This window comes from Anopheles stephensi, chromosome X (assembly GCF_013141755.1).
Source record: "Anopheles stephensi strain Indian chromosome X, UCI_ANSTEP_V1.0, whole genome shotgun sequence".
Taxonomy (NCBI): Eukaryota; Metazoa; Arthropoda; class Insecta; order Diptera; family Culicidae; genus Anopheles; species Anopheles stephensi.
The window spans coordinates 13,354,153-13,378,874 of record NC_050201.1 but is presented as its reverse complement, the minus strand read 5'-3'; the positions used below and the strand labels follow the sequence as shown (position 1 = coordinate 13,378,874).

General features: G+C 42.3%; 1 protein-coding gene across 5 annotated transcripts in view; it reads right to left on the bottom strand.

The window, feature by feature from the left end:
• The window catches only part of LOC118508911 (chaoptin), a 49,932-nt gene that overhangs the window by 13,891 nt on the left and 11,319 nt on the right, over window positions 1–24,722 (bottom strand). The gene's annotated exons all lie outside the window — the stretch shown is intronic.

The window sequence follows — 24,722 nt, the reverse complement described above, 5'->3', positions numbered from 1 at the left end:
TAACATCATACACCTTTTACAAGATGCGTTGGCTGTGATACACCAATAGTAAGCTGACTGAGGATTTATTAACAATGCTGATGCCGGTGAATAACAAAAAAAGAAAGCTAAAAAATCAGTGCCAACGACGTGTAAAGCGTCACAGAAAAAGAACTAGAAATATATTTTTAAAATTCAATACAATGGTGCAAAGACACGGTAAAAGTTGCCAAAGAATAAACAATATATTTCTAAAAAAAAACTTTAAGAAGGAAAGACAAAAAAAAACAGTCAAATTGTTTGAGGTAGTTAATTAAATAATTAAATTACTACCACAGTTGTAATCCTTCCACAAGACGAATCTATTGTGATACGGCTTTATTGAGCAGACGTGAACTGTGATCGCGACAATATAATAATTTTCTTAAAAAGAATATTTTTAGCAAAATTAATTGAAATGCTTTTAATTCGTAAGATAAGCTAAGACGATCGAAGGAAAATCATTAGATACGGATAATAGATTACCATCATCATCATTACACCGTACCACCGGCGGTATAAGGGGAAACACGCACCACAGTACAAACAGTATAAACCCCGATATTGGGAGAAGAAATTAAAAAGGGAGTGTCAACACGACGGCCTGTGTGTGTGTGTGTGTTAGTGGTTGGTGGGTTTGTGACGGTGTGTTTGAACACCATTTCCGCGCGTTAATACTAGCCATCGTACCGGAAGGTTGGTGACGGATAGCATTTAAATGCCAAACAAGCTATTATTAAAGGCCACACCGGTGATTCAGGGCGAAGGGATGGGGAGGGGGGGGGGGATAAGGGAAAAGTTGAATGGGGATGGGTAGTGTTAGCTAGGCACACCCTGGCCTTTTCGTTACTAACTGTTGTCGTGGTTGTTAGCTATCGGTAGAAGGAGCCGATTCCCTGTAGGATCATCGGCTCATAGGACACGGAACGCGTCGGAAGGTAAATATTTTCCTTTCGTATGTCCCTGGCACGGATGGGACGACATGAGTCCCCGGTGGACTCGACACACCTTGTCCGCCGCGATCCTTACACACACACACACACACACACACATATACAGAAGGTGTGGAATGTTCACTGGAGATGGAACGAAGGCTACGTTTCCACGGCTCATGTCGGTTTGGTCGGCGAATTTGACCAAGGGTTTAATTTGTGATAATTTTTTGTTTGTAATATTTTTTTTGTAAAGAAAGTTACAATTACGATAATACATTTTTTTTGTAGTTTATCTAGTGACCGACTTGACTCTTTATTACCGACTGATCTCTCCTTTTCGACGACATCCGTGCACGCATTTCATCTTGCACTAATACTAATAAATATCAATATACTTATTACTAATTACGAACACTACATTCACCCCGCTGAACGAAGATTACCTTGTCCTCGAAGTCTATCAGACCTTCTAGTAGTAGTTGTAGTAGTAAGTATTTATATTTTGAAAAAGAATACAATAGTGTTTTACAGTATTGGCCATTATTAAGAAACATAAGCGGGTTCAACTTGTTCGTCTTTCCTCGCAAAATTGAATGACTATCCTAGCATTGCCATTTTTAAAAAGGTATGTTCTGCCCTGGTGGCGATTTGAATTTCAATGTGTGGGAAAAAATAGCTCATTAAAAACCCACTAAGTTCAAAACGAGGTTTAATCTTATCGGGTTAAACTTACAACTAATTCTTACAAACTATTGCTAGCTAATGACTCATTCTACTTAACCTATCTAAGCTACTAAAACTTGTTTTTAATAAGAATTTAAAAGTATTTATGTATTGTTTTTAAACTTTCATTATGTAGTAGCAAGACTTATCTTTTCCATACTAAGTGCTTAACTTGCGCATGATTGCAAACTGATATGTTTGGCATTTTGTTAAGTAGTTTACCTGTATTATGTTTATGTGTTGAGTTATGAAAGGTATATCATAAATACCAAATACCAAATTGAGGGATGATGTACGATACCAAGGGGGAACATTCAAAATAGTTTTAAAATTTTGTTTCGCAATCTTTGAAGTGTTCATTTATGATAATTTGCGCATTTAGACCAGACCGGTGATGCATACGTTAGTATTGGTCGTATTGCCGCTTTGTACAGTAGTAATTTGTAAAGTAAGTTAAGTTTAGATTTCCTGTGCAGAAAACTATATTAGATTTTAAATATTTTTTCGCACTTTGCCACTGTGGCTTCGGTATTGATTTTAAATGTTAATCGTTGGTCTAATAGAATGCCTAGATATTTAACCGAAGGATTTTAATTTTAAGGAATGTCAGCCGTGTAAATATTAAAAAGTAGAGGGTATAAAGTACTTCCTTGCGGTACTCCTGCCGTGGGAGAGTAAGATTCTGATTTACAGGTGCCAATATGAAAAATATTTTTTCTGTCTTTAAGAAACGATTGAATGATTTTAATAAGATATATAGGGAATTTATGGGTCATTAGTTTATGTATCAATCCTTCATGCCAGATTTTATCGAAAGTTTTTTCGCTGTCAAGCAGCACAAGGCCTGTGGATTGCTTTACTTGTCTTTTTACTTTAATATGTTTTGTTAATCTGATGGGTGGTAGATAGGGAAGGCTGGAATCCAAACTGTTCCTTAGGGATGGCGTTATTGTTTGAGGTATGTAGTCTAAGTTGGATCTCACTACATTTTTCAAATAATTTGCCTAAGCAACTTAATAGGCTAATCGGTCTATAGCTTTCTGGTTGGGATAAGTCTTTGCCCGGCTTTGGAATTGCAATTACTTTAGCTATTTTCCAATGTGAAGGAAAGTAACCAAGTTTGATGCATCCATTAAATATAGTGGCCAGATAATGCTATTGCTTTTCGTGGTAATCTTTTTATTGACCGATTGTTTAGCCCGTCGTATCCTGTGGATTTTTTTGTTTTTAATTCTTGCAGCCGTTTTTTTGATATCTTTAGGTTTTATCAAAGCGCGAACGATGTTTTCGGTTAGAATAGGCTTTGTCTGTAATTTGCGTAGGTCATTTGCAACTTTTAGTTCAAATTGTTGGATTAGAATTATTTGCAATTTCATGTGCTGATTTGAACTGTTCTTCTAATGCTTCGCATTTCTCCTCAGTCGTAAATAGAGTTATGTTGTCTTTGTTCAGAGGAGGGATTTTTCTTGAATTGTTTTTAATTATTCTCACGAATTTCCAGAGTTTACTGTTGCCCTTGCCCTGTTCATTGTTAACGGATAGTAGATTTTTGGTCCATTCTTTATTTCTTACTTCAGACAATGTTTGTTCGATTTTCTTTTTAAGACGGTAATAAGAATTTTTAAGCAAAACGTCTTGTCTACGCCTTTGCCATCTCTTTCGAAATACATTACGGATTTTTATGAGTGTAATTATTTCTGGTGGTATGATCATTCTATATGTGCTAGGTGTTGTGAGTGGGACGGCTAATCTAGGAGCCGATGTTATATTAATATGTTCTTCGAAAATGTTCCAGTTTGCGTTGCTATAATCGAATATTTTATGATCATAATTGTTTAATGTTTTTGAACTAGAGATTGTAACAACTACGGGAAGATGATCTGAGGTGAAACAGGTTTTGGTGTTCAGGTCGGATATTTCAAAATTAAAATTGGTTAATGTTAAATCTATTGTGGAAGGATTACGAGACGAGTTTGATGGAAAAAAATGTGGGGGAGTTAGGGTGGTATAACGAAAATTTGCCCATTGGCAGTTCTCTAAACAGACAGTTTCCAGCTGCATTTGTAAGCACAGTTCCATAGCCTGTGTCTAGCATTTAGGGTCACCACATATAATGAAGTTATTTCTTCTATTTGTGAGAGTTCTGATATCGTATCTGAAGTTCCTGACAACGGAATTGGCACCCGGATGATAAGCTGTGAAAAAGTCAATGGTACCTTTGCTTGTCACTATTTGGATTACTAATGCTTCGATTATCTTAAGATTTGGACTTTTTAACACTTTATGTTGAATATGATTTTTAACTAAAACGAGTATTCCCCCCTTTGGCACCGTCTATCCTATCTAGCCTATGAGTAGTATAATTTGGAACTGAGAATTTCTGAATTAGAAAATGTGTCAATTCATGTTGGAGATTCCGTTTGCATTCCAGTATGAAATTGAACTAGTATTTGACCCCGCCATTACGGAAAGCAATATTTTTGAACTATCTGGAAGACTACGTTCATCCGGTCTTCCTTGCTTTTACAACTCCTAAGACACGAAACAGTTTCCGTTATTACTTGGACCAGTACTTCTGGGCCGAAGAGATCGCTCTCATTAGACGCAGCTATGTTTGCATAGGTATTGGTTTGCCGTTTACGCGTATGTAATGCGTGTGTAGGGAGACGAGTGTGTTTTGCGGATGGTAGTTGTGGGAAGTCTTGTGAAGATGATATTTGTACCTGTTTTGGTATTGATGCTTGGGCTTTGCTGTTCTCTTTTGACATCTTGCTCTGTCGCTCTGGGCATCCGAAGTAGTTTGCAGTGTGGTTGCCACCGCAATTTGCACACTTCAACTTGTGCGTCGGGATTAGACCGTCCGTTGACCCCTTTGCCACTGGGCATTCGGATGATACGTGATGTTCCGCACATTTTTATGCATTTGAAGCAATTTGCCGCACCGTGTCCAAATCGTTGGCAATTTTTGCACTGCATGATGCTGCAGCGATTGTAGTAATATCGCCAGTAGACCGCTTGGTGGTCTAGTGCTATGATCATGCGCAGCATCTTGATGTCAACCGCGCCTTTGGGGAATTGGAGCAGGTACGTCGCTTGCTCCTCGAATCTTTCTTTGTTGATAGCGAGCTTCTTTACCGTCACTGGTGTTATGTTATCTTCTTTTAGTATTGTTACAACTTGGTCTGTGGGCATGTCGATGAGTCCCAACAGGACAATTTTTGTGGTTTTGTCTTCCAGCCAATTGGAACGTATGGAAGTCCGTGTTGCTCTTTTTAAAGTAGTTCACAACTACTTTGTGTTAATTGACAGTGGTAGTGCGTACTACTATCCCCTTTTGTGTAACAGCAGTCGTATATCTGACGATTCCAGAAGCGATAATTTTTTTGTGGACATCTCCAACGTTGTAATAATATTATCGATCTCCTGATCGTCTATCGATTGCAATAAATCGTACTGATTTTGTTGCTCCAGGTGTCTTTTGGAAGATGTACAACTTCCATCCTTCGAGTTTAAAAATGCATTTAGCGGCAGCGTGGCGCGCCTTTTTCTCACTATTCGTTTTGTGCGACCCATCTCGGGGTTGCTAGAAAGAGAGGAACACTGGACTTGCCGCTTTTACTATTTGCACTAGGTCTTTTGATAAGCTCTCGATAAACACGTCTTCACGCATTCGAGTGTGGGTAGCTACTGCCTCAGACCTTCGAAGTGGTGGAGATTTTGATTCGCTTCGTTTTCTTTTACGCGGTGGTTCTTTTCGTACAACTGGCAAATGTATCACCGGTGGTTTTGTAAACTTTTTAAGCTGATTTATGTGTACCAACCGTACATTTCCTTTTAGGTTAATAAGGAAAACGTAACTGGACTTATTCTTTTTAATATTATGGCTGGTATCCATCTACTTATGCTTTGCGGTCTTGGCCTGCTGCAACAATCCACTATACCGCTCACGGTTCAGTGCCTTCGTCTGCCAATCCATTATCCCGGCCGTTCTGGTGGACGCATCAACGCCATCACTCCATCTCAATTTGGGCCTACCACGCCTCCTCTGTCCGTGTGGACGGCCTAAGAGGACTTTACGGGCTGGGTCGTCCGGTGTCATTCGCATGACGTGACCAGCCCACCGGAGCCTGGCGAGTCTAATGCGCTGCACGATGGTGTGATCATCGTACAGCTCGTAGCCTTCCACACACACGGGGCCAAAAATCCTTCCAGCGCATCTTCTTCTCGAACGCGGCTAAGAGCGCTTCGTCAGTTTTGAACAGAGTCCATGTCTCAGAGGCGTATGTGACTACTGAACTGAGTCAGAACTAAACATCAATGCTGTTGTCGGTTGGCTGACTTTTGACACCAGATAGGTGAAGTTTTGGACGACTTCGAAGGTGCGGTCACCTATCTGTACATCACCCCTGCGTGGATCAGTGTTTGTAAGCAGGGCCGCTGTTGGTGCCACCTAAATTTTGGTTTTCGCCTCGTTAATCTTAAACTCGAGGTTCTCGAGGCGCACGCTATATCCTTTGATAAGCTTCTGCTGCATAAGAGAGCCTCAAACCAATAATGTCTATGTCATCAGCGTATGCCAGGACTCTGGATTGACTTATAGAAGATGGTCCCCGATGTTTCCACCTCTTAGTCGCGGATGGCATCTCTCTAGCGCCAGGTTGAAAAGGAGACAGGCAAGAACATCTCCCTGGTACAGGCCCTTGGTCGTAGCAAAGGGCCCTGAGAGTTTTCCATCCACCTTCACCTGGCATGTGATGTTGGCCATTGTCATTCTTACAAGCCTGGTAAGCTTGGCCGGGATTCCAAAAGAGCTCATTGCGTCGTATAGTCCCTACTGTCATATGCGGCTTTACAATCAAATGAAGCGAAGGTAGGAGTGGAGCTGCTGCTTCTTCATCTTCTCCAAGATTTGCCGCTTCGTGAAGATCTGGTCAGTGGTTGATTTTCTGTTTCGGAATCCTCTCTTATAGTTTCCGACTATCTCTTCAACGAATGGGACAAGTCGATCTTGTAAAATAAGGGAGAAAATCGTGTAGGCGGTATTCAACACCGTAATACCCCTGTAATTGCTGCACTCTAGCCTATCTCCCTTCCTGTATATGGGATAGATGATACCAAGATTCCAATCACAAGGCATCGATTCGCTATCCCATACTTCAGTAATAATTTGATTAATTTCCTGCTCGAGTGCTGCATCACCGTTTTTGAACAGTTCGGCTACTATTCCGTCGGTGCCTGGTGCCTTGTTGTTCTTGAGCCGACGGATGGCCATTCGTGTGACAGTAGCATGTATTACAGGCAAACACACGATGTGTTTCTGTAGCGATGTACAGTAATTTTACATTTCTGGTCTTTCCTCCGTGCATCTGTTTGCATACCCCCCAGGCGCAAATACGTCCAATTAGCCAGACAAACTGAACAGCTTCGTTTTCGTCTTTCGCCGCTTCCCAAGTGCGTGCGATTGCCGTTGCTTTATCAAAGGACACTTCTTCTTCTCTTAATAATTGGTTTCGCAATTCGTTATCTCTAATACCCGCTACAAACTAATCACGCAGGGCTTCGTTTAAAAAGACGCCGAATCTGCATTTCTGCGCCGCAGATTTTAGCATGATAACGTATTCGTTAATGCAGACAGTTTCGTAACTTAAAACGATCTGCAACTACACTCACTACACGACTTAAATGCGCCTTCAACAACAGTTCGCACTGCTTCTCGTATGGTTTAAACCTCTGCTTTTCCGGATCGCACACTTTGCCTAACCACTTTATACAACGATGCTCCGCCTAAAGTAAGCAGCAACCCGGTCTTCCTTATCTGTTCGACGTTCGTTCACTTCGAACAAAACCTTTTTTCGGCTCAAATATTCCGAAAAGGACTACGCCTAAGACAAAACACTCCACTGATCCAATGAACTGAGCCATTTTCGTTTTATTTTATTTTTCCTCGTCGCCAACGTTTTATGTAGTGACCGACTTGAATCTTTATTACCGACTGACCTCTCCTTGTCGACGACATCCGTGCACGCATTTCATCTTGCACTTATACTAATAAATATCAAATACTTATTTTTAATTACGTACATTACAGCTTATACAACAACGCAAAAAAACGCCTTCTTGGTGACTGATTTTGACTTTCAAACATTTTCTATAAGAAAATCCGGAGCCTTTGCATAGATGACAGATGGACATTATTGGTTTGAGGCACTCCTATGTAGGCAGAAGCTTACCGGAAGGATCGAGCAAGCGGCATCAAATCGTAGGTTTGATGAAGGTTAAGTAGGCGACTATCAGAAAGATCAACTACGGGCCTGCTAACAAACACTGAACTAGGGAAGGGAGATGAGCCGATTGCACCTTTGAAGTTGTCCAAAACTTCACCTACCTGGGTTCGAAGCCGACATCAACATAGATGTTGAGATACGCGACGGATGAAGCTGGGACTGTACGGAACTCGTTTATAGTCCCAGTACTCATATACGCTTCTGAGACATGAACTCAGTCCAAATCTAACCAAAAACCCTATCAGTTGAGTTCGAGAGGAAGATGCTCGGAAGCAGTTTTTGCCCCAAATGTGTGTAAAAGGATAATGGAGTACCAACCCAGTACGGTGATCTCACCATCGTGTAGCGAATTAGACTCGCCAGACTACGGTGGGCTGGCCATGTCATGAGAATGGCACCGGACGACCCAACTCTTGAAGTCTTTTTCAGACCACATATCCTCTGGTCCTTACTAAGATGGAGTGAGCGGACGTCAGAAAATCCTGCATATTGGATTGTTAGACGAAGGTGCTAGGTTGTGAGCGGTATCGAAGTCTTCTGCAGCAAGTCAATACCGCGAAGCGTACATTTTTGAGGACTCTAAAAATCGGTGAAAGCCAAAGCCAAAAGTCGCTTCGCCTACACTGAAATGTATTTGCATGTCCACGAACACCAGGCAAACTCCATAAAGAAGTTTATTGCTTATTGTCATTATAGTTCAACGAGCCACGCAGGGCCCCCTTGAAGCCTAATTGCTATCGGCGATCCTCTACGTCAAGCAGCGTCCTTGGGCGAAGCGGCCTGGTTGGGACGTATAAGTTGAGCCCAGAGAGTAGTGTTGGGGAGCCGATCCGGTAGTCCAAAAGTCTCGCAACAAATAGTCTCTGGGCGTTGCAGTTACGCTGGTTCAGCTACTCGATACCCAAAAGCGCACAGCGAGCGTCGTAGTCCACTTGGACCCTCCAGAAGTGCAATGCGAACCGGGTGAATTTGCGCTGGACGGATTCCAAACGGGCTAGGGGCCGAGCAGCAGATGGCCACCATACAGTGGAGGCATACTCTAGCACCGATCGAACCAAGGAGCGTTCTAATGGAGACCGGGTCCGTGAAGTCGCAAGTAAGTTGCTTAAGCAAGCCTATCAGCTGGTTGCCCTCGGTGACGACGTGTTCGAGCTGTTCGTGGAAGCTCAGCTTCTCATCGTGGAGTACTCCTAAATCCCTAACACAGCTTTTGCGGACAATAGCAGGACAGCGCTTTCTCGTGAACGTTACGACAACACACTTCTCAACACACAATTCAAGACCATTCTCTGAACACCAGGATTGGAATGAACAGAGTGTAGCTTGAAGGCGGAGTTGGTCGGTCTTGGATCGACAGGAATAGCTTCGTATCATCAGCAAACAGTAGGTGGCTTCCAGCGGGGTGCACAAGGCTGCAGAACAATGTTCTCCGAATCAATCAATGTAATTCAAACGATGCAGCTATGATTCGAGTTCCCGTCCCTCCGGACTTTAGGACTCCTTCTTCTTCTTCTTCTGTGGCACTACAACCTCGAGAGGTCTCGGCCTGCCATTTCTGGCTTTCTGTGACTTAATTTTACCCGTAGAAAAGTAGTCAGCCTTTCGTACGGGGAGGCGGTCTGGATGGGATTTGAACCCCGGCCCTGCCGTGTGAAGACCGGCGCCGCTGTCGCCTCGGCCACCGGACCGCCTCCAGGTCCCGATAAACTACGTCAAGCAACTCCCAGTAGTAATGGCAGACCCGAGACCTCTCCGGAGATTTTAGTGCCGGGAAAAATGGATGAGAAAGTACCTCACCAAGGACACGATCCAAGGGACCGATATTCAGAGGCTTCAGGAGTCCTCCTAGCAAGGTCGATCGCAATTGCTAATATCTCTGCTATCTGAGAACCTATTCTGAGATTTCTGAAATCAGCTGATGCTACAAAACACTCGAAGACACATCTGGCTAACACTTCTTGGTTTATCGAGCTGCTAGGCTTCATGCAGCCATTACCACATTGATCCGAATGATTAGTTCTGAACGTAGGTAACGTTTTCGCTGACTATAGATAACTTCTTTATGACAGACAGTCCCACGCCTTTTGCCAGAGCTAATGTGTGCATAAACATATAGATAGAAGACGTTAACAGGATGACATTTTCGCGAAGTCAACAAATAATAAAAAATGCTACTAACTGCTCCTATTACCGACATTTGTGACATTCTGTTTCAGAAACCTGACCCATCCCGGTGTGTGTGTGTCGATAGCTTCACCCTCTACCACTGCCTCCGTCTCGTTCTTTGCACACACCTACCTAAACAGGGTGCGGCAAATGGCGCCAGCATGCTATTCCGTTCCGGTTCCGGAAATAAGGGTGCGCCATCACCGCGTTGTTGAATATCTGCGGTGCGCGAGTTCATTTCCTGCAAAGCAAAACCCACCGTCGGGAGGGTTCTCGTGGACTCACTCGGAAAACGCTGTGAAACTATTTCCTACTTGCGCTTTGGTTGGTTTTTTTTTTGTTTGTTGCTTTAGTGCTCGGTCAAACTGGTGCCAGCTATGCGTTGTACACCGCAGCAGCGAGGCACAGCAACAACAACCACCGTGAGGACTCTCCCTCGCAATCGTGCGAAATCTAACTTCTTCTTCGCCTTCTCCAAGATATTCCTCCGGTCCGGTGCAAAACACTTGCACTTGCAGTAACCCGGCACACACACACGCGCGCGCTAAAAAAAAGGGTTTGCTGGGGTGCCTTTCTACCGTAATGATCATTACTGTTAGTGGCCGCGGTTTCCGTGAAGGCTAAACTATCCACGGGCAGCCCGATTGCGTGCCAGATAGTTGGTAGATAGTGCGCCCCCCCACCGCTACCTGTGGACGGGTGGGCGGGTGTGTGCCAAAAACTGGGAGCGCGAGCGCGGATTATCGCTACTGACGCAGGCTTTATCGTGATGGACGTCACCCGGTCGCCCTGCTGAATCGACAGCTCAGCGCCCGGTGCCACCCCTTTCGAAGAAGGTCAGCTCAAGGTGGTGTGTTACCGACAAGGAACGATGGTCGACGGCACGGGACAATGGCCGTGTCATGCCGGCGAGGTTCGTTAATGTCGCTTCGAATAGGATCGTTAAGTGAGTCCTCACGCTAAAGGGAAAGCGAGCCTCACTGCCAGCCAGAAGAGTCTATTACATTTTATTGCGCCAGCAGTGCAACAACCCGGGGCACGCTGGCCTTGTCTTTCGATTGATGGGGAGCGAAAGGAGAAGAAGAGGATGGGGGAGAGGGGGAAGTTCAAGGGAATGAGAAGCAACTTTTTCCTGTAACGGATGATCACACACACACACAGACACTATGTTTTTCTCCAACCCTCTAGCTCAACCGACCGTTGAAAACTCATCGACATCAAATCGGGAAAGCATCATTTCAGCATTTTTGCCCACCATTAAGTGAAAGATAGCTAAAATGATAGAAAACAACAGTAAAGTAAAAACAGTGAAGGGGAAACAATAAAACAATTCACAACTTTACGAACGTACCAATTAATGTACAATGTGTACGGCGCGTTGCATACATTCAGGCGCATACGGGTATGCAAAACAAGGCTAGCAGCAAGCCGCTTTTCGAAGGGCTTATCGTTTAATTCAAATACCGAATCCAATTTCGGTGCAATATTCTGGTGAAAGTTAATTTAACTCATTTTCTTACTTTTGCTATAAATATGTTGCCTCAATGCAAAGCCGTGTTTGCGTTACGGGCCTATAAAGATGATCGGGTTTTTGTTAGTTTTAAAAATGGGAAAAACAAAAATTGATTTATATAAGTAGTTTATAAAATTTTTGCTCCACAAATCACTTTCTACATTTATAAAAACTTAAAATTACAAGTCTGAAGGGATTTTTTTTTCTGAATTTTGATAACTAGTAAGTGAGTTTAAGTTATTTAAGTTTCTGTAAAGTGTTTTTAAGAGATCTATGAAGAACGCGAACATCTGTAACAGGTTTTTGTTCAAATTTTTAGGTAAAAAATAAACTAAAGTTGATTCTTCTTGCATTTTTTGTCACAATTTTTTGGTTCATTCGTTCTAAATTTCGCCATATAACATAGGGAAAAAACATTGGGAAAATATGTTTTGCCGCCAATGGCTTTAAAAATCGTTAGAAAATACAAATAGCATTAGACAACCTTTTACAACGTATTTATATTTTTTTTTAACACACTTTATTAAACGTCTTTACAGTTCAATACTTTGGATGCATAAGCAGTGCAAAGAAAGCGTAGAGAACAGTTGAAAAACAGCGGACATACTTTGCTTTAAATGGGTGCAGAGCATCAGAAACTTTCTGTAAACCTAACGCAATCTTTTTTTCAGGAAGGTAAAATGTAAATGGAACATTGGAAAAATATGTGTTAAAATTTTTATCTCAACGTTCAAGTCGGCTAGACACTCAATAATGTAGACGGTCTTGGCCGCAATTTGTCCAAAAAATGCCCACTGTGCAATAGTTTAGATTTTATTAATAAATTAAAAGTATTTTGTTAATTGCTAAAGCATCGCGTTATGTTGTTGTCTTTTGCAATTGAATCTTGAAAGTTTTTTTTATAATTAATAGACGAATTTTGAAAGAATAAGTGAATTGGAGCTGTACAATTGGATTTGTTTCCCATTTGCTCTATTTATCCGCCAAGTTTACATTTGTTCAATTTAAATTAATGTTTTGTCTACCGTAAAATGTTATCGGAAACTAGAAAGTAAATCATTAGATTAATTTAACAAGCTGTTGCCAGAGTGGACGTAATTGCTTAAGACCGTTGCGTTGGAGACTTTCGCCGGTCAACGGTCAATAAATTGTTGTTTACAGTTGAATCATTAGCGAATGGAAGGTTTGCCTTGTCAGCTAAACCTGGCACGTGTACGGGTGTGCGGATTTTTCCATCACGAGACAACACACGGCGACCATCCATAAAATTGGACCAATACCCACGAGTATACGAGACCTCGTACCACCATAGCTGCCCAGGCGAATTTAATCTAAACATACTGCCCAAAACAGTAGAAAAATAGAAAACAATCCTGAGCGAAAAAAAAATTTCCTAAGGAGTAAGGTCCTTTATCAAACTTTATTTTTTAAATTACTTAAAAAACAGCCAATAAACGCAAACGGCGTATAATTCTACCAATTGGATTGACCTATCAATTGAGGGGAAAACTGAAGCTATTTTGTAACATGAAACCGTCGATTTGCTTCACCAGTTTAAAAAAATAGCGGACGGGACGTAATCTCACCTGCCTTATATTCCTAACATCCGATTAATCATCTATTTCGTTCGCTTGTAGATGAGCTGGCTAGGAGAACAGTTCAAGTCAGACAAGGGTAAGTAAAAACAAAACTTAATGCCTGGAATACCTCTAATGGTGGAATTCTAAACTTGAACGATGAAGTTTAAAAAAAACACAGTCATTAAAACACAGAGCGACGCTAATCGCTTCTTGGAGCTTGACCTCCTCTCGGTACTAGCTGGTGACCGGTCAGGACCGCTTACGGGGAAAAAAATTCACCTCTTCACGTATCAACCGCTCAATGAGCTTGCTTTGTTTTCCTCATCAAAAACAATAATAATTGTTCTAATGAAGGTGAACATTCAATTAACCAATTGTTTGTCAGTTAAACAAAACAAAACAAATCGATAGAAGTCGGGTGATGCCTCCTTCATTTCCTTTGGCAAATTCTCCCTCTAATTCAGTCCCAAATGGACTTCGTGTTAGATGAAAGGATGGATCCGAATTCACTAGCTCAAACATGGCTTTTGACATCTTCTTCCGATGAAAGTTTAGGCGAGTGTTCAACTCCTTTAGAACAAATCCTGCAGCCAGTGGCTTGATCATCCTCAACTATCCTTCTATGATCCAACGAATGACAGTATTTGTGAGAATACGCTTAAGTTATTAGCTATTTCGCTTAAACTCTAATGATGATTTGCAATCCCACGGCTGCTTGAGATAATAAATATTCTTTATAGTTTATAAGTAAAAGTAAAAAAATCTTCTGGAATATCCGGCCCTAAGGGTGGGATTTTAATTCTTATAATGAAAAACCTTAAACATTCGTTATTGCCATCTTTTAATCTCAATCCCATAGAAGCCATTGGTATTAAAATACACAATAGTCGATCTCAAATTTCATTTGTCGCAGCATATCACCCCGGTGGAACACGGCAATATGAACAAATTCAAACACGATATTAAGAAATGAACTAGCCTCAGGAACAAATTTTTCATTTGTGGGGACTTTAATGCCCGTCACAATTTGTGGAACTGTGCCTCCAACAATCAAGCAGGAAAAACCTTATTTGACGAACTGCAAATAGGACAGTTTTCCATCAACCATCCCAACTCACCTTCCTACATTCCTTCAAATCCTAATAATAATCCCCCCACGTTAGACTTAGTTTTAACAAACCATCAAGATCTATCGGAACCAATAACGATGCTTGATCTAACTTTAGACCATCTGCCCAGTGCTATTCGAATTTAAAGACGTCCAATTAATCAAAGTACCGAAAAAAACAATTATTTGATTATAAAAATGCAAACTGGCCTCTCTTCAAATCCGAATTAAAAAATAATATTAATCCTACTGCAATCGACCTTAGTCAAAGCGGACAGGCATCACAAAAAGATAAAATGATACAAAAGCTATCATACCACGTTAACCAATCACACAATCGAGCCATTCCGCTCTCTACCCCGGGAGATTACAACATTCTCATTCCTCAATCAATTATTTCCTTGATAAACATTAAGAAACGTTTATAGGAAAAAATGGCAAAGACACCGACTAAATCTCTATTACAAAGATACCTACCTATCCTTGAAAAAAGATATCGAAACCAAGTGCCCTTTAAATAACAAAGTAAATACAGCAGTACACAGGTTTTTCCGTAACAAACCCAACCCCCGAAATTATATCAACCGATTTGATCAAACCTAAGGAAATACTTGAAATTATAAAATCAACATAGACAAAATCTTCTTCAGGACTAGATTGCATAAATTATCGAACTATAAAACAACTTCCTATAAATGTTATTGTATACATTACCTTAATCTTCAATGCCTGCATAAAACTCGGATACTTTCCCAATAGTTGGAAACAAGCTAAGGTTGTGCCAATCCCAACATTCGGTAAAGATTTGAATCAAACTGCTTTTAAACTGCGTCAGCAAAATTTTTGAAATAATTATCGCATGATGGTCTGACTTACAAATTAATCAAGTTTGGTTACTCAAATTATATAATCCATCCGATCAAGAGTTTCCTATCCAATAGATCTAATGCTGTTTATATCAACAATTCGCATTCCAATACCTACTCTCCCCCTACGGGTGTGCCACACCTGGAGCTGTACTCTCACCAATACTTTTCAACGCCTTTACGGCTGACATATCTAAAATGGCAAACTGTACACCCAATACCAATATGCGGACGATCTGGCCATTAGAACCTGCAGTAGATTAGCGAAAACCGCTATTAAAACACTAAACAAATCTTTACTCATCTATCAGAAATACTGGAGTGAATATACCCTGGTGTACCAATGTCAAATATCTAGGTATGATTTTAGATAAATCCCTTACATTCAAACAACATATTGAAAACCTTACTATCAAATGTGAAAAAAATACTAAGAAGCCTGTATTGTTTGTGGAACAGATCATCATAGCTAAGTCTGGAAAACAGAATCCTCATGTGTACCTTCCTGATAAGGCCTATAATAACCTACGCATCTCCAGTTTGGCACTCCTGCGCTAAAAGACAGAAATTAAAAATGCAAAGAATTCAAAGTAGATTTTTGAAAACTTTCTTAAATTTCCCTTTTTGGTATAGAACTAATTACATCCACAAAACTTGCAATATTGAACCCCTCGAAATATTCATAACAAAACTGAACTCCAATTACTTATCACGAACTAATAATAACCTTAACCCCATATTACTGGAATCGCTCTCCCGATCATAACTATATAATTGTATTACCATTCCTCAACTTCTTTCTCCAACGAAATTCACTGTTAGATAATTAAGATTAGTTTCAGCTTTTTTTCCTTCTCTCGTAACCTGTCGTAATTCTTTATATATAGATAAAAAACACAAAAAAAAACACATAAAACATAACACTTTTTTTTCTCTTGTCGTGTGGTGGGTTTTGTTAATTTTCCCACCCCATTTTCCAATCACCATAAAGGTAATGCTAACTATCAACGTAGAATCGTAAACGTAAACGTAAACTATATAAAAGTTACTAATATTGAGGAAAGCACTCAAGCGAACCCACTGTATAAACATCTTGAAATGTACTTTTATACTTATTATCACAAACAATAAATAAAACATTAAAAGAATACGATTTTAATACATCGCAAAGATGCGTCCGCGCCATCGCCATTAGTATTTGGTAAATCGGATTCCCTTACAGTGCTTCCTATTGAATCGTCCACATGACGCGCAAGCCTCATCGAAATGGTGAACGCATCAGTGAACGTCACAATAACGAGCCGATGAAGATTGCACACGTTCCCCGGGAGTTCGACGTAAGGCTAGACGAAAAATAAAAAAAAAACAGCAGCAAAAACCCCCATTCCCACTCCCTCCAAAAGCTCTTCTAGTGTTACATGATTAATGAGCGATCGAGCTCATGTGCGGGCGAGATTGATATCCTTTTTTACCCATAGTTTGCCCCTTGTTTTCTCTCTTGGGTTTGCTATGCCCCCCCCCGGGGAGCGGAAATATTATATTCTTTTTTTTTGCTAATTATTAAGAGCATACTTTCAGACAAAAGACTTTGTTATGCAATAATTTCCAAATAATCGTTGCGGCGGTGCCTTTTGATGGGTGAAAAAATTGTGTGAAACGTTTCGAAAAAACGTTCGTTAAAACTGAAAACCACCAGGCGCCTCCATCACACCTTGTACCGCAGAAAACGTGTTTCGGCTAGCAGCGCCGGATTGTGTTAAAAATAGGTTTCTAAAAATGTTATGTTGAAATTAATAACAATTTTTTTAAATAAAAAATAATACAAGGATTTTTGGCCCAAAAGTCTTAAATAAGAAACTCTCCATTCATGGGGCACTCACATTTTGCAGCTAAGACACCTAAACTAAGCTAGGCTAAAATGCGAAAAAATTGTTCTATTAATTTAGTATAACAATAATAAATAGTAATAGACTAAAGTCTGAATTTATGCCTCCTCCCCCCCCCCCCACGCACGGACACTCATTTTTGCAACTGAGTTACCCAAAAGGGTATATTTTTCAGATTTTTTAGTGTAAGTATTTATTTATTTATTATTTTTAATTATTATAAATAATTATTACAAACATTTAACCATACGGCTTCAAGCTGTCATAATTGAAAATAAATAAAAATATTACAACGATTTCTCACATTTATGCTTAACTTTTACCTAAATTTAAGGTAACTCAACAGCGAAATGTGAGTGCCCGTGAGGGGTTTTGTATGAATATATTGAAACGTTTTACTCGCTCGAGGGCAAGATTGCAAATGAATAGTTGTTTGTCTTTATTCTTTTTTAACGGACGCTTTTGAGTATTCGCCTCCCTCGTTCTCGCTGTGGAAATTTTTGCAATCATATAATGGAATGTTGCAAATTCGAGTTGCAACCAGCTGTGGATTAATGAAGTAGCTAAGCAAAACAGCATTTCCGACTAATGTTTGCGTTAAACGTTCCAATGTCAAAGCCTTCCACCGTAAACTTGTAATATTCCACTATTAATTTAAGCAACTCCCCTAGTTGATTCAAACGTTCCTTTATATGGATCAAGCTCTATAAAAGCAGTTTTTTAAGCGATTCGTAGCACATAAAAAGCAAAATTTTCTAATCAAAACCACTTTCTCTCTCTCTCTCTCTCTCTCGCTGTCGCTCTATCTCTCACCCAAAAAATAAAAATAAAACGAATGAAGTCATCCACAAAAATCCCGCTGCTGTACGGAAAAAGGGGATTGGCAAAATGTCGCCAAATTCAAAGTCACAACACCGTGAAGAAAGAGAAACGGCGTGAACAACCATATCCATGCCGGATTTTCCGGCACGAGAGCACCGTTGTGCGCGTCTAATGAAGGCCGCTGCCATGCTCCGTTCTTTCGTTGTTATTATTTTCCTGTAAACGCTTGTAAATGTTACAACATTGTTTGTCCAGCCAATGGCCAAAGTGATAATAAGCGGCGGGCGGTTGAGCGAACCGACGGCAGGACGTACAAGCTGAACCATCCTCCCCCATCGAGCGAAATATATTCGAGATAATTGGAGAAGTCCTTTCGCCGTATTCCATGATGATCATAATGCGGTCCCCACCCTCGCCTCTCGCCCTCGCCTCCGTTACCCTTTGCTCAGTCTATCGTAAACAAGCGGCACCATGGCGTATAATGAGCGGCGCCATCGATACGACACACATAAACTGTCAAGTGTAAACGGGCCACACGGGGTCCGACCAATCTAGGACACATGATGAATGACACCACGCCAAACAACAACACCAACCAGAAGACAAAAAAAAGACGGGAAGACGAAGGAAAGCTAGGGGAAGTAATAGTGAACAGAGAGAAAAAAAACACACACACAGGACGCTCCTTCTTTTGGAAGGAAGAGAACCCGGTTGTCCCCGGCCGGTCCAAATTCTGTTTGACATCATATTGCTTGATCGTTTTACCCTTCCTGCTTAGCCGGCCCCACCAGCAAAACTAAACCGCAATCTGTCAAATTGTTGTTCATTTTTTCTTTTCTGGTACTTTCGGTGTTATTTGCCGTGAACAGCGTTTCCTCGTTTGACACTTGTTTGAGGATGTTGTGTCGCCACTCTGCCCAACGTCACGGGACACCGACAACACTCCCTCCTTCGGATCGGAGGAAGGAATGGTGGAAGGAAAAGGAGGGTGGTGGTGGGGAACCCGAACAGAGGAAGCGAGCAATATGAAAGACCATTAGATGCTTCCGTTTCGCAATCCCGCACCGTCCGCTTGCCGCAACCAGCAGAGAGCCAAAGTCTACAAACCACCCGGCAGCCATGTTTCGCATCACCGCCATTTTGTGGGTAATGGAAGAAGTGTAATAGGGGATTGCAAAATAGGGATCGGGAAAGGGAAAGGGGTGTTGAAAGGAAGGAAGGACACAATTTCCATCATTTAAACCGGACGCGAGAGGCCAACACTTCCCACCCCCGCTATTCGATAGGCAGAGGAGGAGGAGAAGGTAGAAGGGGAATGGGTGTTAGCCCTTTCACGGCGCCTCCTCCGCTCCCCAGCCTCGGATAGTGAAAAGCGGAAATTGTCCGAATGACAACAACGTTTGCGAACTCTTCCCCCCCCCTTCTCACTCTGTCTGTATTCCCCCGGAACCTTGAAGTTCATAATAATAGTGAGCGGAAGAGTGTGTGAGTGCAGGATGCGGAAGCTGTTAGCTGTTAGAAAGGCGACGATTGGTCGGGGCTGAGCGCACCAGAGATAATGTGGGTCTAATAAACGGACGAAATAATACGTCAAACTGACCATCGGGCATGGGTACCGAATTCGTCAACTGACAGTCAACTTCATCTTCAAGATTTTCAACAACAGTTTCAAGGAAGCCGTTTGAGTTCGACATTCCTTGGATAATACACGTCCACGCAATCGATGATGTGATGAGCAATGCCGGAAAAGTTCAAACACAAGCATCTTCGATTCCTTCCATACGGGTTGTGCTTACGTTCCCAATTTTCCAACGTGTCCTCGAACACCCCGTATTCCAAGCGCGTCTGTGTCGAGAAGTTGCAGGGCGGAACACCTCACGCTTTGGAATGTCAGCTGCAAACTGTAAAACGAAATTGTATTTGTGATGAACTCGGGCAAACGGCAACGACGTCGAGTGTCGCACCGCGTCCTTGGGGGCTCGGGTACGCCGGAAGTTTGGCGTAACCAGATGCTTCCGATTGAATTGATGAGAATTTGTGCCAGTCTCGGTTTTGCGTTCGCTTTCGATCCTAAAAATATGCCACATACAGTATGCATGAAACTCCAGATGAAACGGAACGTTCGAAGGGTGCTACCATGTGGACATGGTTTGCTGGACTTGCTTTTGTCTGACAGAAGGGCAGGTTTGCTTGATCCAGGAAAAAAGAGCTATTCGCTCTAGTTTGGTGAAGATACTTTATGAAGATCCAATTAGGAATCTTAGTTGTGGTACAAGAAATAGAGTTAATTCTTGGAGTACTATCCTGCAACTACACTCTGAGGGAGGTTTTCCGAGCGTACCTGACGCTTAAAATAGCAATAGTTGCTTAATTGAACTCTGTGGAAACCCCTGGTGCTTCAAACATTCCTAGAATTGAGTACTTCTAACGTCATCAGTCTAAATCTGCACATCCCGTCAAGTCCTCCATTTCGAGGAAACTATGTCAAGAAACAAACCGGAATGTATGTTGCACATGGAACCTGGACCAATGGATTGCAGCTGCATACCATAAACGAATTCGCATTTGGGCGATGAAATATATATCGACAAGCGCGCACCCAGCAATGCTACTGCGTACGAGTCGAGAAATGTCGAGCGTGCTGTGTCCTTCGTTCATCAAAGTTTATGTAGCGGTTGGTTATTTCCAGAGCGTCTCATAAACTGCTACAACTAATGGGAACATTCCGCTGCTGTACGGTTGTCAATAATTAGTCGCACATGTGAAAACTCCACAGGTACCGTATCTTGTCGTGCGCTCTCCCTCACACTCGTCCGCTACACGGCGCCACGGTGAGCCAATCAGCTGTTGCCGGAAGCACCACAGAAAACTCATTTCCCTTCATCTCAACAAAACCTCAACCGTACCTCAACCCGCACAAGCTGCTGGCCGCCATAGTGACAGAAGAGCTGGCTGCCGCATCGTCTGCATACCTCAATACCCGATTGCCTATTACTACAATTACTTACAAGACGTTTAAGGAAATTACTACCCCTAAAATAAAATAAAAAACGAAGAAGCTTCCACACACACACACACTAACGCACACCTTTCCCGTAACTACCCCTGCACATTGTTCATTGTGGCGATGACGATGCTGTATGGTGGCGACCACTGTATTGCCTTACCGTAACAACAACAACAAAAAATGAGGGAACGTGCGCTCGTGTGCGTGGGTGTCAGCGGGGCACGAGCTAAACAAAGCGAAAGACAGCTGGTTAAAGCGGTCGTCTGTGTGTGTGTGTGTGTCTGTGTGTGGGGGTGCGTCGGCAGGCAGATGGATGACTCAACCGTATCGACCCGAACAACAACAGCAGCAACAACAACAAAAACAACAACAAGAGTGCAGCAGAAGACTCATCCCCATGCGGTGGTTTTGCACTATGGGTCAGTAGCGCGAGCGTGAATGTACAGGATAAAATATTTTTTTTAAATTAATATAGAAAACGAAATTTTACTAAAGATTTCCTACGTTTTCTAATACATTATTATAGTTAATAGCTAATGTGTTTGAGTTTAAAATATTTTGTTCTTGTATTTATTAGATTTATTTCCATTATTCGAAACCGTGTGGTTACAACAACTGCTTTTGTGGCGCAAAAACAAAGCTAAAGTCTGAAAAAAGACTACTTCCTAAAATTTAAGTAAAAGTTAGGCTTAAACGTGAAAAAATTTTGTAATAATTTAACATTATAATATTATATATGAAATAAATAAATAATAATGGTAAAAAGTCTAATTGAGATACCCCGTTGGGTAACTCAATGGAGAAAAGTTTGTTCACGTGAGTGGGGGGGAGGGGGTTAGTTTCAAAAATTAAAAACTTTTTTGCAGTTGCTGTTTATATATTTATTTTGGCTAAAGCATCAATAGATGCAGCCCCCCCCCCCCCCTTGAATTTAGGTAATAGTTAAGCAAAAATGTGAAAAATTGGAGAAAAAAATATTTATAATAAATAAATAAATAATTATAGTAAAAAGTCTGAAAAGTATACCCCTTTGCGTAACTCAATTGCATAAATGAGTGCCCGTGCGTGGGGGGGGGGGGGGCAGCCATTCAGACTTTAGCCTTTATTTTTACGTTCTTTTTTACGTTTTTTTAAAGGTTTTCTCCTAAAACCTAATTTTTTGGTTCCTAAATCCTAATTTTTTTTAAAGGTAAATTAAAATAATTTAATAGTGATATAGGCAATTTTTGCCGGATGACTAATTTGTTTTAGGCTAGAGTCTGAATAAAGACCCCATTCAGACTTGACAGTATTTCTTGTGATGATGTGATAATCAAATAATTTTTTTCATTTTTTTTAAATAAATGTGATTTGATTTCTTCGGGTTGAATTCATCTGTAGGCATCAACATTTTGTAAGCATAATTAAAGGCATTAATAGAGTAATTAATAGGCAGAAAAAAATTAATATCGTTTTCTATTGGAAAAAACCTCAGCTCACGAAAGATCACTTCAGGCCAAACATCGAATCCCATCGAATCCCAACGAGATCTTCTTTTCCAATAACAGGACTAGTAATAGAGCCTTAAAGTGGCAGGCCGATGCCTTTGGAGGTTTTAAAATAATCCGTTTGCCAGCAATTGCGAAGTTCCATTGTGAGCTCATCAAACTCATCATCAGGTGAGATGCTATCAGAATCTCTCGCTCTCTCTTTCCCCCCCCCCCCCCCTTATATTTACACCTGCCCTTATGCATGCTGTGATAATTAAGAACAACAACAATAAAAAACCAGGCCCCCAGAAAACGCGAACCATTCTCAACCATGCGGAGAGCCCATTGTGTGTTTGCCCACGAATGACCGAACCTATTATTCCACACTATGAGCTAAATGCAAATACAAAAGCAAACACACACACACACACAAACCAAAACGATAGAAAAGACAGACAACGCATTTTCCGCTCTCCGTGAATGATGGAAAGCCGGGACAGCAGCCCACAGGAACACACCGCAGCGGAGCGAAAGAGCACGCGTCAGTACACCCACCGGCGTGAAGCGCACAACGCTGCACTCGAGCTACACGGTACAGGTCGCGGTCGGCCCTGCTCCAGCAAAAGGTCGAGCGAGATCGTAGGTGAGCGAGTGAGAGCGAGTTCTTTCTTTCTATGTTCCGATGCGATGATCCAATATCCCCCCCCGCCCCTTCCCCAGCCACTACCATTGCATCCATTCCGGGGGACCTTTCCCCCCGTCAATTTCGGCCAGTCTTCGCATGCATTCGGCCCACCGTGCCCTGTAGCATGCGTTACACGGAGAGCGAGAAAGAAAGCAGCAGCACCAACCAAAGAGTACGCGAACCGTACCGTACAGAGGGCAGTTGGTGTTGGGATGGCGGGACGCGGACGTCGCCCTTTTCCCTATCGGGTTCGGATCGCATTGCACAACACTGGGATGTGGTATCTGGGCCCCCTTTGTAGAGAGCCGCGGCGCACGATCCGCATCCCCCAAAATGGGTGCACGAGTGCCAGCGTTCCTGCTCCGTCGCGCACAGGGCCAGGGCGAGCCGTCAGTACCGCAGCTCTTTTACGTCAACGCGAACACCCGATGAGCGGAGCAGCAACAACAACAGTAACAACCACGCACCCCGAAAGCACTGTTTGCTCTGGTCGCATGCGGGTGGTACTCTAGCGCTCCGGTTCTTACATCCTCCCGTATATACATATATACATATATACATCAGACCATCTCAGTCGCACTCGCCGTCGTTCCCTGACGGAGTTGCTGCTGGTAGATGGTGGCATCTACTATCCCACACCCGGCAGCAACACGTCCTGCCCTATATACTGCGGTGATGATGACGAGACGTACGCCGCTGATGGTGGTGACTCTGGCGTGTTGTCGGAAGGAAGTTGTGCGAGGAACCAAAAACCTGGCGGAGCACCACGCGACCAGAACTATCGCACCAGTTCCAGCGCAAAAGCGCTCCGTGAAAAAGTGTTGTGAGCGCTGCCGGACGCTCAGCAAGTCACAGTCGGTTGTGGTTCGCATTCGGGACCGGACGCATCTGTCCCGGTGATTGCCGAACCGAACTTATACGTGAGCGCGGCACACTGCTGCCGTCTGTGCGGACACTTAGTCATTTTTACTGTGCAAGTTGTGTAGTATAGTGTGGCGTTCGGTGTGCGTCTGGTGCAAGTGTGGACATTTGTTTTCCTGGAAAACTCTCCAACTGTTGGGGGCCCATTAGCCGTTTCGACTATAGTCGGACCTAATTAGGCACTGCGTCCGGGGAAGAAAGGAAGTGTAGTCTAGGCAACAGGGCAACAACTACGAGAAGCTAGAAGAGTTATCCAAAGAAACGGTTTCCGCTAATTAACTAAGACACTTCCCTGCCGTGTTGCCGTGCGAGATAATGGTGAATTCGCGCTGTGTGTGCTTGTTTGTCGACGAGACTGACTGCCAGCCGGAGTCCACCCGATTTCTGCATCCCATCAAAAGAACAGAAGGCAAACCAATCCAGGCAATCAATACTCTACAGACACAGACACACAAAAATTTCCACTCATCATTTCATTTTCCGCATCTGACCTTCCTTTCACCATTGCTTCTGCTTTTCACCCGTCAACAGTTGTTAACTTAAGCTCTCCAACAATTTCGATTAAATTAGCCCAAACCTAAGCTATTGCTGGATGTGAGAGAGGGATCACCGCTCTCTGTTGCCCTTCTTGGTAGTGTAGCCAATAAAAACTGCACAGCATCCAACAGTTGAAGGCTAGCGTCATCTTGAATGCAATTTTTACTCCACTGGTGCACAAAACCACGTGTGATGTGCTCAA